The 14,080-nt window shown below is 42.6% G+C and overlaps 1 long non-coding RNA gene across 2 annotated transcripts in view; it reads right to left on the bottom strand.

The window, feature by feature from the left end:
* The window catches only part of LOC111557985, a 295,985-nt gene that overhangs the window by 268,005 nt on the left and 13,900 nt on the right, over positions 1-14,080 (bottom strand). The window lies entirely within an intron of this gene.

Below are 14,080 nucleotides of genomic sequence, written 5' to 3'. Positions count from 1 at the left end.
TGTACAAAATATTGGTCCAAACCTGTGCTGTAGTGGTCCAGTTTTTCTGTTACCATATGTATAGCCAGTCAGAAGAGAACTCAAGGAGAGTTATAGAATAGAGTGTTGTTCCCACCTCCTCAGGGAAAGGAATTGGACCTGATGTGGCAACAAATTCAGGTCTCTCATGATCTCTCTGGTGCAACTACAGGGTCAGGGCTCAATCTGAGGCTTAGGTACCACAACTATCCTTAACCTAGGATTCTGATATTACAATCTCCCTGCCTCCAAACATTACTCTTGATTTTTTGGTCCTATTTCAGTAATTCTTTTATATATGTAACTTTGTGTGTGTGTGTGTGTGTGTGTGTGTGTGTGTGTGTGTGTATGTGTTATTTTTTGTTTTTTATTTATTTTTGAGAGAGAGTGCATGTGTGCATGAGCCAGGGAGGGACAGAGATTGGCAGGGGGTGGGAGCGCATACAGAGGATCCAAAGCCGGCTCTGCACTGACAGCAGGGAGCCCTATGTGGGACTCGAACTCACAAACCATGAGATTGTGACCTGAGCCAAAGTCGGACACTCAACCGAGTCACCCAGATGCACCTATACAAATAACTTTCAATCATCATAATTGAAAGCCTTAAGTGATTTTTTTGAAAAATATAAGTAAAAAGATTATTCTGTATATACATATATATGTATATGCATATAACATATATTGTATATAATAAAGAATGCTATGCTTAACAATAATGATCACTATTTACTGGGCACTTGCATGAGCCAAGTCCTCTGCTAGGTGCTTTATACACACCACTTCATTTAACCCCCTCACAGTACTGTTCCTTATTGTCAGTAGAGGAAGATGATTCAACAAGAGAGCCTAACTCTAAGTCTAAGCCATAATTTCCAGGTCAGGGCCAGGAGGTTAGGCAGAAGTTGATTGCAGAGGGCAGCAAGAGATACTGAGTCCAGGAGCACTCATTGATTTAACAGATATCAAGATGGCTGCAGACGCTGGAGGAAGATGAGAACCAGGCAGCAAGCCGGAGCTGCTGCATAGCAAGCTGCTATGGAGGTTCAGAATCTTTGGGGGATATAATGCATGGGAATCGAGGAATTCAACAACCATAGATTTAAGTGCCCTCGGGGCGCCTGGGTGGCGCAGTCGGTTAAGCATCCGACTTCAGCCAGGTCACGATCTCGCGGTCTGTGAGTTCGAGCCCCGCGTCAGGCTCTGGGCTGATGGCTCAGAGCCTGGAGCCTGTTTCCGATTCTGTGTCTCCCTCTCTCTCTGCCCCTCCCCCGTTCATGCTCTGTCTCTCTCTGTCCCAAAAATAAATAAACATTGAAAAAAAAAAATTTAAGCGCCCAGTATTTCCTAGGTTCTCTATCAATGGGATATAAGGATGCATGAGACACTGCCACATCACTGCTCACCATCTAGCAAGGACCGAAAAGCATAAGGGGAGACTTCTTAAGGAAGGGGTATCAAAATGAGCCTTATTCATCCATGTTCATAACAGCTTTATTCACAACAGCCAAAAGATGGATGCAACCCAGGTGTTCATCGATGGATGAATGGATAAAACAAAATGTTGTATACACTTACAACAGAATATGATTCATCCATAAAAAGAAAAGAAATTCTGATACATGCTACAACATCAATGAACTTTCAGAACATGATGCCAAGTGAAATAAGCCAGCCTCAAAAAGATGAATACTGTTGGATTCCACTTATATGTGGTACCCAGAGTAGTCAGATTCATAGAAACAGGAAGTAGAATGGTGCCTGCCCAGGTGTGAGGGAAGGAGGAAATGGGTAGATGTTGTGCAATGAGTATCGACCTTCAGTTTTACAAGATGAAAAAAGTTCTGTGGATGGATAGTGGTCATGGTAGCACAACAATGTGAATGTACTTCATGCCACTAAATTGTACACTGAAAAATAGTTAAGATAGTAAATTTTATGTTAAGCATATTTTACCACAATTTTTTAAATTAAAAAAAACTTACAGGCACCTGGCCATAATTGGATGCTCAGGAATTTGAGCATCCAACTTTGGCTCGAGTCATGATCTCGCAGTTTGTGGGTTTGAGCCCCGCGTCAGGCTCCGTGCTGACAGATCCAAGCCTGGAGCCTGCTTTGGATTCTGTGTCTCCCTCTCTCTCTACCCCTCCCCTGCTCATTGTTTCTCTCTCTCTCTCTCTCTCTCTCTCTCTCTCTCTCTCTCTCTCTGTCTCTATCTCTCTCTCCCTCTCCCTCCCTCTCTCTCTCTCTCAAATAATTTTTAAAATATTTAAAAAATTATTTTAAGTAAGCTTTAATGATTGGATTATATTTGCACTTGCCAAAGCCAGAACCAGGGAGACCTAAATAAAAGCCAAAATGTAGACTGACCACAAGTGTAAGCACATAGTGAAGAATCAAGAGATCTGAGGGTACCCAGCAACTACTCAGAACAATACAACCTTGAAGCCTACAGTAGTTCCATAGTTCAGACTCTGAGTTTTATAAGGAATCTATTGAGGAGGAAATGGTCCCAGGCTGGGACTTACTAAAGAAAAGCCAAGTGAAGAGAATATGAGTTTAGAGGCAGGGAGTCAAGACTATCTAGGCTGCCTCATATGTGGTGGTCACCTGGGAATCATAGGTTCTTGCCCAAATCTCCTTTGTTTCTTTGCACTAACCACCCTAAGATTTCAGGCCACTCCAAACAAGGTACCATAACCCACCATACCATTTAACAGATATATAAAGAGGGCATCAGCAGAAAGAAGTTCCCTACCTCTTCACTCACAAGCTCACAGAAAGATTCCAATAGCTGCCTAAGTTATTAGGACCCACTTTTCAGGGTTGTGTGGCCTGTGAACCCTGTTTGGGTTCCCCTGAAAGCAGAGCCTGAGAAAGAGTAGGTGTAGGTAGTTTCTTTTGGAGGCAATCCCAGGTGACTGAAGGAAGGAAGGAACCAAGGAAAGTAAGACAGGCAAGGAGGAAAAGACCAAATAAGGGTGCATAACTGGGGGTCCAGTTATTGGCCAAAGGGGTTCCATTTCCTGGGAGCTCCAGAAATGAGTACAGAGTGCCTCCCAGAACTGTCCACCTGAAAGACAAGGGCCTGGGGAATTCATCCACAGACTCTCATCCCCTGTTGGTTGAGATTGACCTCAGACACATCAGCCCCCTGACATTTCCAGGACCCAAGTAGACTCCAACAGCTCAGAAAGAACGTGAGGGCAGAACACAAAAAGGAACTCTGTACCTGTATGCTTCAGGTATGATGCTGCCAGGTGAATCTGAGCTTCCAGAGAACTGTCCTCCAGAGCAATGGCTAAAATCAGAAGCAGGCATGAGATATGGGGCACCAAAGGTCCACTGCTATATGGACCTTCAGGGTCCTGAGAAAACTCAAATAAGAAGGGTTGCCACTGAAAATTCCATGTGCCTCTTTCCTCTTATGATATCTGGACATATTGTGTCCCTCTTCCCATAAACACCTAAGAATATGGGATTTTCTCATTGTTTTGGTACTTGGCTCCTCCCTTGTGTCCAGATGAGTCCCAAACTATGCAGATTCTATATACAATTGAGGAAATATATTTTTAAACATTCCACAGTAAGAAAGAACAGATTACCAGCAATTTTAGGAGATCTCCAGCAATTTTAGGAGAAATAAAGAAATACAGGAAGGAGTTGAGTATAATTATTGCTTAATCCTGGAATAATTATGTCTCCAGACCTGCAAAGCTTTTGGAGGGGCCCAGAATAACACCCCCAGTTCTGACCGAAACCACCCAAACAAACCGGCCCTCGCAGCCATGGAGGTCTATTGCCCAGAGCTCGTGCAAGGGAGAGTCTGCCATGAGGAGTGCAGGTAGCTGAAAGCCTCCAAATGCAGAGTCTTAGGAGGCACCCTAAGCCTAATCCTCGGCCTAGGATTCAAGCCGAGGCCAGTCAATGTCTGCCGAAGCAGCTCCTAGCCAATGACTGCACACACAGGGGTGTCAGGGCCCATCAATTTCTGACTGAGACGATCCTCCAGTGGGCAATCTCCACTCTGGATTTCGTCATCTGCACAGCTGAGGCGTTCTCAGATTTACTCTATTAGCTGAGGCTCTTCCTACCCAATCCTCCTTCCTTCCGCCTCTTTCCACAGGCGTCAGGACTTCTCTGTGGTCTGATGACCTGACAGATGGAATGCGTTCTGCCCAGTCTCTCAAGAAATCCACACTAAAACTGGAAGCAGAAAGTTCCTATCTCTACACACCTAGTACAGTGCTCCACCCAGTGGCACAGCCAAACATCTTATAGACTTGGCAGTTGTCCCACTAGGTGCTCGGACAGCCAATTACATGTCTTCACATCTCCATTTGCTGTACTGTAAAATTGAGAAGACACTTGCTTCACACCAGCTCTCAGGAATCGTGTGAAGAGGAATAAAATACTTCTTGTGGCTGGAAGAAAAGCTATAAATAAATACAGAACTGTGCAGTCAGCTTTCGCTTATCGGGGGCAAATGGATGGATGCACTGGTGCAGATTCACAGCCCAGGGCTTCTGTGACTGCCCGAGCACCATCCAGACGCAGCAAACAGAGACACAGGAGCTAGAGGAGCTGAGACAGCCCCAGATACGCCCCGGGGAGAGTGGCCCTGCTGAGCCAGGCCAATCTGGGCCAGCCCTCTTAATATGTGCTTTTTCAAATGGAAAAAGAGCATACTCAAGCTGTGCACAGATATATGGTGTTTAAGCCTATGGAGAGATAGATGTTCAAGCTCACTCAAAATTACAGCAGCACAAAATTAAACTAACAATGAGATAGCATTATAAATTCATATTAGCACAGACTGATTCACAGTATTGGTAGAGGTATACAGGAAAACTGGGTTGGTGCAATTGCAAACTGTTGACATTTCTCCAGAGGGCAATTTGGTGATCTCTACTAAAATGGAGAGTGTTCATACGCTTGGACCCAGATACTCTGCTTCTGATACATTGTGAAACAGTTCTACTTGTACAGATACACCAATGTTCAGGATGGCCGTTGCAGCATAACTTGAAATACCCTGTCACTGGAAATAAATTAAATGTCCATCATTGGAAGTAAGGTTAAATAAATTGTAATTAGTATATGATGATGTGCAATCAAATAATGTGTAGCTGTGACAGAGAATGAGGAAGATCTAACATGCTGATATGGAATAATCACAAAACAGTTAACAGAAAGACGGAGAAGTACGGTATCATTTGTTTAAAAATAAGTACGTACAAATTTACATATATAAACATATACATGCACACATATATGCAGATGCTTATATGTGCAGGGAATATTTTTGGAAGAAAACATATGAAACTGGTTAAAAGTAGCTACTATTCTGAGAAAGAACTTACGGTGAGAAGGAAGCATACTTTTTGCTGTATAAACTTTACACCGTGTTTTCACCCCGGCTTTGTCTTATTCATTTGAAGAAAAAACTTCTTAAAATGTGTTCTCTCCTTATAATACTGCTCCTAGTAGCAAAAGTAACCAATGTGTGATTTGCAACTTATACTCCACACAACACCTTCCTATCCATTTATTTAATGTGGGCAAAGAAGAGTGATTTCTACCCTCATTTTTTAAATATGGAAGACGGAGCCAAAGGTAACTGATGCGCTGCCCAAGATCAATGGAGAAGTCATCTGAAAGTGATCTCTCTTACTTTTACCACCGCTCATATCCATATCTTCAAGGAAAGCAGTGGTGAGGAAGAAGGATCTTAGTTGCCAGGCTCCAAGTCCTGGGGCTTTTTCCTTTCACATCTCCCTCTGCCTCACAAGGAAGAAAATCACTGGCTTCCATTTTTAAAAGCAATGAAGCAACAAAGTTGTAAATAAAGGGAAGAAACAAATGCTGAGCAAATACAGAAAAGGAAAAGGTCACAGAAGCCTTTTGGGCTATGTAAAGTGGCATGGGATGAAGCAGGTGGGGTAGCATAAGAGGAAGTCGACCCCAGACCCTAGGGACAGGACCCTCCTTAATTCTACATTCTCTGCTGAAGTCTTCTCATGTCCTAGATCTGAGAAGAAACAGAACCCCTGAACCTGTTCCTCTGCCCACATCTCCCCTATAGGTGGACATCTCTCCTCCAAGAACAGGCTGTAGGCACTCCTGGGGAGTCCTTAGATGGTTTTCGGGGGCTGTTTGCCACAGAAGGAAAAGTTACAGAGAAAGATAATGGGAAAGGCTCTCAGTATGGTTAAAAGAGTAGAGCCTCTGCCCATCATGGCCTTGAAGAGATGCTGTGGCTAAGCTCCTGAGATGAGATGACCTTGAACTGAGCCCCCTGTTGCTGAATGGGCAAATCACTGCATGCACTGGGCCCCCTTCTTTGGAAAGACTTTGAGGTACTGAATTTTGTCTCAATGTTTATAAAACATCAGCAATGCATGATCCTGGCAGGAGGGGAGGGGAGAATGTTCACAATTTGACAATCTATTGTTAAGCAAAAAGCCTGGTGGTTTTAGCACAAATCCTGCTAAGCCAGTTGAGCAAGAATCCCCCCTGATACCCAATCAAGTTCCTTTTAGTAATTTTCCATCCTCTCCCTCACTCTGCCTGGAGGCTATAAATCCCCATCTGCGTCTGCTGAATTCAACATTGAATTCAACCTCTCTCCCCTATTGAATAAAGTCTTCCTTGCCATTTTTAACAAGTGTCCAGTGCAATTTCTCTTTAACACCACTCAAAATGTGAACCATGTTCTAGTAGTATCAGCATCACTTGGGAGCTTATTAGGAATGCAGAATCTTAGGACCCACCCAGACCTGCTGAATCAGAATCTCCACTTTAACAAGATCCCCAGGTAATTTGTATGTACATTAAAGTTCAAGAAGTACTGCTTTTATCAACATGGCCCCAGTTGCTTCAGTACTTGTGGGCCCTTGATTCTATACTTTCAGGGCATCCCCCTCACGGGGCCAAGCACTCATGCCCAGCTGAGAGGACTCACTGCCTTATGCTCAGCCTCATTTCAGTTCATCCTGTTAACCTCCTCATTCACTCTCCCCTGGGTTCCACTTCCCGGAAGCTCCGCCTCCAACCCAAATTCTGCTCAATCATTCTGTTCTCCTTTTGCACACGTCTGGGATGAAGGTGGTTCCCTGAATACTGTGGACAGTAGAAGACAACAAGATCCAAACCTGGGATGGAGTTTAGAATGGCAATCAGACCTTTAATGCTCCCAAGATTAACTTCTTGTTAGCATATATGCTCAGCCAGTGCCTTTCCCCTGCTCTGCCTTGAGTCTCCCTTCTATTACACTATGAGGAGCTAGGACAGGGACAAGGGTGGTTGGACTTGTGACAAGCATGTGACATTGATAATGATGCTATCTAATAAAGCTAGATAAGGAAAAGAAACCACACTATTCATTTAGTGCCAAGATACCAAACAAGCCTGGACTGAGCCAGGACATACTCATATAAGAAAATTACCCATTGTTTATCTGTTTATCTGAAATTCAAATTTAACTGTGTGTCCTATATTTCATCTGGCAACTCTAGCCTCGCTCTATCTGGAAACTTTTCAGGGCTCATGAGTGGAATCTATATGTCACAAGAAGGTAAGATTATTGGAAGAGATCTCGGGTTAATCTCTACTAACTGGGGACAAAGATTTTATTGGCAGGTTTACTCCTCTTACCAGTCTTCCCATTTCTTAAGTGAATGGGACTTATGGAGAAAGAAGAAAAAAGTCTGGATTTGCAAAGTATTGTGAAATACTACAATAATGAGAAAGGTATTTTAATTCATATATAACTCTTTCAAAATGCCTTGCTTTAAGCCAATCTTGGGATGTTTCATTGTCTACTCGGGAGATATCATGAAATCACTTAAGTACTCTAAGATCTGGCAATTAGACTTCTGATATTTTTTTCTGATGTTTCTCTTTGAACTCCAAGGAGAAATCCCCAGTGACAAAATTATGATCCTTCCCTTCCCTACTCCCTACTTTACCACCTGCCCTTCTTTACCTGGTTAAAGAAAATGTCTCCCTCCTCAGGGTCAAGTCATTGGTTTTTACCTCCCTCGGGGTTCTATTCCTATTCAATCCTAAACTATAGTTGTGTGTGACTGACAAATTCCTATTGTTTAGACTGTGAGCTCCCCGAGGGCAGGGATGTGCAGCCTGGAGGGCCCTGGTGCTGGTACTGCACAAGAAAGCCCTCCACAACTGTTTTCTGAATGAGTCCTATGCAGCTTTCTCCTGAGCCTAAGAAGAGACCCCAGCTGGCCTCTGACTCAACTCCACTAGACTGTGATTGGAACTGAAAATGAAATGGCATCGGCTTGTTCCAGAATCCCTGCCAGGGCTTACAGTGACAAATACTACTGACAACACTCTTTACAGTGCACTCTCAAAAGATTTCTTTGGCCTCTGAATGTACTGGTGCTTTTGAAATGGATGCAAGCCCTTCCAAGCCTGCTGGGTTTCATTTTATAATCTGCTGCAACCATTAATAAGAAGAAAAAAGACTCTCATATGCTACCACTTTAACCACTTTCTTATTCAGAACTAGGAATGGCCCCCAGGAAGTGGGGCCTCCAACCTCTCAGGCAGGAGAAAAATAAAGACCTTTTCAAACTCTTTATTCAGACTTGTGAAAGCCCAGGATGAGAGTACTAGCAGTCATGGCCAGCTGAGAGATTCCAGACCAGTTCAGAATGAGGAGCCTCTTGCACAGAGGCTTCAGTGGAAAGCACACAGAAGATACCACATTCATCCCTGCTGATGTTCCGGGTCCAGGTGAGACCCCATACCCCAGTGAGAGTCTCTACTGATCCCTGGAGGTATTCCCAAGCTAGTTTATCTGGACCTCATGCCCTCCAAATCACATGATCCATCATGCCGAGGTGAGTTTTGCTTTCTCCTGCTTCTGAGAAAGGCGCACAGGCTAAGCGGTCCTGATGAAGGAAGGCTTCTACCTGTCAGACTCCCTTACCTCCTCCATTCCCAGTGTCTTTCCAGAAATCTATTTAAACTCATTATCCCGGCATGAAAAAGTAGCATCCTTTTAGAAGTGGACATAGGCTGACTTGTCTGCCCTGTATCACCTTCTGCCATTCTGATGCCATCAGTCATAGTGCCCTAAACCACTGCCTGAAGAGATGCACGGGGGCTACACCTGGCCAATCACAAGTCCCGAACCCCTGGCAACAGTGGTTGATCCAAGGAGAGAGAGCGTGTGACCCGAGGTGGGCTGCCCAGAGCTCTTCCCTGGTACTGCTTCACAGACATGACATAAAAACAGACTCTTGCCTGCTAGGGTGGCTGAAGTAGGAGGATGAAATTCTGGGACTTTAAGCAAGGACCCGCCTGCGAAGAGCAGCCAAAGAAAAGAAGGTGGGAAATGGAGAGACATACATAAATGTTTTGTCAAGGTGCCCCGAAACCCTTAGCTTGTCCTTTGATCTTGAAACTACTATACCGTCCATTCCCTCTTCTGCTTAAGCTGGCTGAATTTGGGTTTTCATAGCTTGCAACAAAAAGAGTCATGATTACTATACTCCCTGACCTTTCTCCCAACTGAGATAGACACTTGAGAAAATATGGACCCTCTTCATCGATTCAGGATAAAGGAGTCAGAAGAGAAGGAAGAAGAATGTATGAAAGTACAGACTCTTACACAATCTCTGTAGAGTATGGCTGTGGCTGGCTGAGGGAAGCTGTTCTAAACAATTCTATAAATAATAACCTCAATAACAGTGATAACAACCAGCATTTGTGAGCACCTCTGGGCATGGCCGTGGTGAAGCAGACTCTGTTCCCCTAGCAAAAGCTGATTGATGAGACATCAGGAAAATTCTGACTAAACTGAGCCAAACAGCAAGGAAGAGTTGAAATGAAACATCAGGCAGCACTAATGAACTAGGCTGCTATTTTGGGGTGCTGCTATGGAACAAATGAAAGCAGATGAGCTGTCCAAGAACTCTGAGGAGAGAAGGAAACAGGCACTTCCTTACAGAAAGGCAGAGAGAAGACAAGGGAGAGACTACAGATCCCCTCTTCCCAGGATCCAGCTGCAACCATCCCAATTTATGTCCTGCAACTGACACAGATAGTATTCTCCTGTACCTGCTTAACAAGCCTCCTTCCTTTTTGGAGATACTCAATGTGTTTTCTGACCTGATTCAGCAGTATCAAGAAATTACTATTTTTAACAGTTGGCACCTGAGATTTCATTTTATATTTCATTTTATTTTATTTTACTTTCACACTTTACTCTTTATTTCACTTTACCTGACCTTATTTTGTTTTTTATTTTATCATTTGTTTGCTTTTTAGAAGAACTTGTCTTTATTAAGAAACATACTTTTCTAGTCTGCTTTGGGGTAGAAAAGGTGATTTCACAAACCGGCCTTATAAGGACAAGACATAAAAAGAGACGTAAACTTGCTGCAGAAGAAATGATCCAGAGTAATGGATAAGAGAGGGAAGATCAGATAAGGCAAGAAGCTTGAGTATGCAAACTAGGACCACCACTGAGAAGTTCCCAATGGTGGAGCGGCCAAGGAAGTCTTACAAACAGGGTATCAAATCTGTATTTTTCTTTTTTTTTGTCTTTAAGACATGTAAACATCTTCCATATCTTCAATCTTCAATAAAGTCTGACAACACATGTGGGTGGGCAAAAAAGAAGAAAACAGGCAGAAGGAAACAGCACCACAGCACAGATCTAAGCAAAGAGAACAGTAGCAGTGATGGGGAGAACAAAGGCAAAAGAAATGTAGATAAAATTAAATTTCCTTACAACTTGCACCCCATCGACAAAGACTGGAGACAGGAAGAGTATGCTTTTCCTCAAGGAACTCACAAGCGCCTTAATGTAAATGCTGCTGGAGGCAAAAAGCAATCTTAGCTTGACAACATGCAGATCTCAAGGATCCCCAAGTAAGTCTTCTTTAACATATGGTTTGGAAACCATATGGTTTGGAAAACATATGGTTTGGAAAATTTCCTTTGTCTCTACCCCCCTACCCCAACCTAAAAGTGTGTAATCAGGGCCACCTGGGTGGCTCAGTCAGTTGTATATGTAAAACTACTATCTTCATCATGTTTTGTAAATCTATTCTAAAATAAAAGGGTTATGGGGGCATCTGGGTGGCTCAGTTGGTTGAGTGTCTGACTTTGGCTCAGGTCATGATCACAGTTCATGAGTTCAAGCCCCACATCAGGCTCTGTGCAGACAGCTCAGAGCCTGGAGCCTGCTTCAGATTCTGTGTCTCCCTCTGTCTCTGCGCCTCTCTCTCTCAAAAATAAATAAACATTAAAAAAATCTTTTAAGTGTGTAATCAATCCCTCCTCACAAATCCCTGTACAGCAATGTTCTGCCCAAAGGTCCCCGTGCTTTAATAAAAACACCTTGTTGCACTGAAAAATATCTCATGAATTCTTTCTTGACCGTTCGCTCCTGACCCACATGACATCAGATGGAGAAGAAAGCCCATGATCTCATCCACAACAGAAAACTAGACCTAGAAACAGGAAGGTCATTGCCACCCCAAACCTGGTATTCACAGAAATTTTAGAAAGAACATTGGCTATTTCAGAGGATGTGGAATAGATGTCTTCAGACAATTAATCTAAAACCCCAGGTTTCATAAATAAACAAAACAAAACAAAACAAAACAAAACAAAACAAAACAAAACAAAATAAAATAAAATAAAATAAAATAAAATAAAATAAAATAAAATAAAAATAAAACTCCAGGTTTCCAAAGCCTTCTGATTATGCATCTGTTTCCCGACTTGAACGCTAAACTATATTTTCACACTCCTGTGGACTCGCAAACTTTAGCTCTTTAAGGACAGGGTCATGTCTTACACATCCCCGTCCCCACCACAATGCGTGCCCTGCATTTTTTAATTGACAATAAACTTTTATATATATATATATTTTTGGGGGGGGGGGACAGAGAGAGACAGAGCATGAACGGGGGAGGGGCAGAGAGAGAGGGAGACACAGAATCGGAAACAGGCTCCAGGCTCTGAGCCATCAGCCCAGAGCCCGACGCAAGGCTCGAACTCACGGACCGCGAGATCGTGACCTGGCTGAAGTCGGACGCTTAACCGACTGCGCCACCCAGGCGCCCCAAACTTTTATATTTTAGGACGGTTTTAGATTTACAGAAAAATTCCAAAATAGTATAGAGTTCCCATAAACCTCACAGTTTCCCCTATTACTAACATCCTCCATTAATATGGCACATTTATCACAATTAATGCACCAATATACATACATTGTTACTAAAGTGCGTACTCTATTCAGATTACCTGATGTCCTTTTACTGTTCCAGGACCCCATCCAGGACACCACATTACATTTAGTGGTCATGTCTCTCTAGGCTCCTCTGGGCTGTGACAGTTTCTCATAATGTCCTTGTTTTTGATGACTTTGATGGTTTTGAGGAGTGCTAGTCAGGTTTTCTTGGTACAATGTCCCAAACTTGCAATCTTTCTGATATTTTTCTCATGAAAAGACCAGGGTTATGGGTTTGGAGGAGGAAGACCCCAGAGGTTAAGTGCTATTGTCAGCACGTCCTATCAAGTCTAGTCTACACACAATGCCAGTTATACTGTTGATTTTGGCTTTAATCATCTGACTAAGGTTGTATTTGTCAGATTTCTGACTGCAAAGTTACTGCCCCCCATCCCACCTTCTCCATACTTTATTTTGGGAAGAAGTCACAATGCATAGCCTACACTATGGGAATCAAGAGTTATTTCCACATCCTTAAAGGGATATTATCCACATCAATTATTTGAATTTCATTTGCATAGGATATTTCTGTATTCTTTCCCCCCCTTTACTTATTTATTTAATCATTTATTTGCATCAGTATGAACACACAGATATTGATTTTATACCTTGGGTTGTAATCCAGTACTATTTTCTTGATTAAATTGGTCCAGCTTTGGCCATTGGAAGCTCCTCTGCTTGGAATTTCTATGTCCCTTTGACATATCCCCATTGCTATGAGGGGGGGGATTGTTTGTCTGTTTAGCACTTTCTTACTTTCTAGTATCACGAGATGCTCCAGGCTCATCTGGTAATATTTCCTGCCTTTAGTCTTAGAACATCTGATTTCTTGTAATTGGAGAATGGTATTAAAAACCATGATCTAGATACCAGATCTGCTCATTACTATTGGCTGGGAAAGGGCTGCTGCTAGGCCCTCTCAGGTAACCAAACAAGCAAGGAAATGTATGTGTGGACACTAACTCAGGTATATACACATCTCTATAAATATGTCTATATGTGACTATCCATATTTATGTTAGGCTAAACAGGAGTTCGTACTGATATCTCCAGCTCTAATTCCCTACCATATAGATCATTCTAGCCACCTCCTCCTTTGGTTTATTTGTAAACTTCTACTCCAATATCAAGAAACCTGGCTCCTACCACCCGCCATCCATCTACCAAATTGTTCAATTCCAGTAGAAATGTACAGCATTATCAGAATCATTAACCCAGGCTCCCATGAGACACAACTTTATCAACTAGAATAAAATGCTTACGTAAAGCTTCTCTTGCCCTTAGTTTTACAGATTCCACTCATTTCTGAAGTTTCTTAGGTCAGCTCCTTTCCTCCCCACCCCTCCTTCGGTGAAGCTGCTTCATATATTTGCAATACAGTTGGATAGATTGTTTCATCACAGTCTGCGTTACATCCTGGGATTCCTCTTGACTTCCTACATGATTTTAATCTTCATACACGAAGATTCATTCTCTATGGTAAAGTTCAACGGGTTTTGACAAATATATAATGTCATGTGTCACAATTACAATATTATAGAGAATAATTCCATTGTCCTAAAAAATCTCCTCTGCTTCACCTACTCAACCTACACTCCCATCTCCCCAGACCTTTGGCAACCACTTACCTTTTTATTGTCCTTATAGCTTTACTTTTTCCAAAATGTCATTTAATTGAAATCAAACAACATATGCCCTTTTTAGACTGGCTTCCTTTGCTTAACAATATGCATTTAAGATGGATTCAGGTCTTTTTGTGTCTGGGTAGCTTGTTTCATTTTATCACTGAAT

Source organism: Felis catus, chromosome E2 (genome assembly GCF_018350175.1).
Source record: "Felis catus isolate Fca126 chromosome E2, F.catus_Fca126_mat1.0, whole genome shotgun sequence".
In the NCBI taxonomy this organism is placed as follows: domain Eukaryota; kingdom Metazoa; phylum Chordata; class Mammalia; order Carnivora; family Felidae; genus Felis; species Felis catus.
This window is presented reverse-complemented; position numbering and strand designations above follow the sequence as displayed.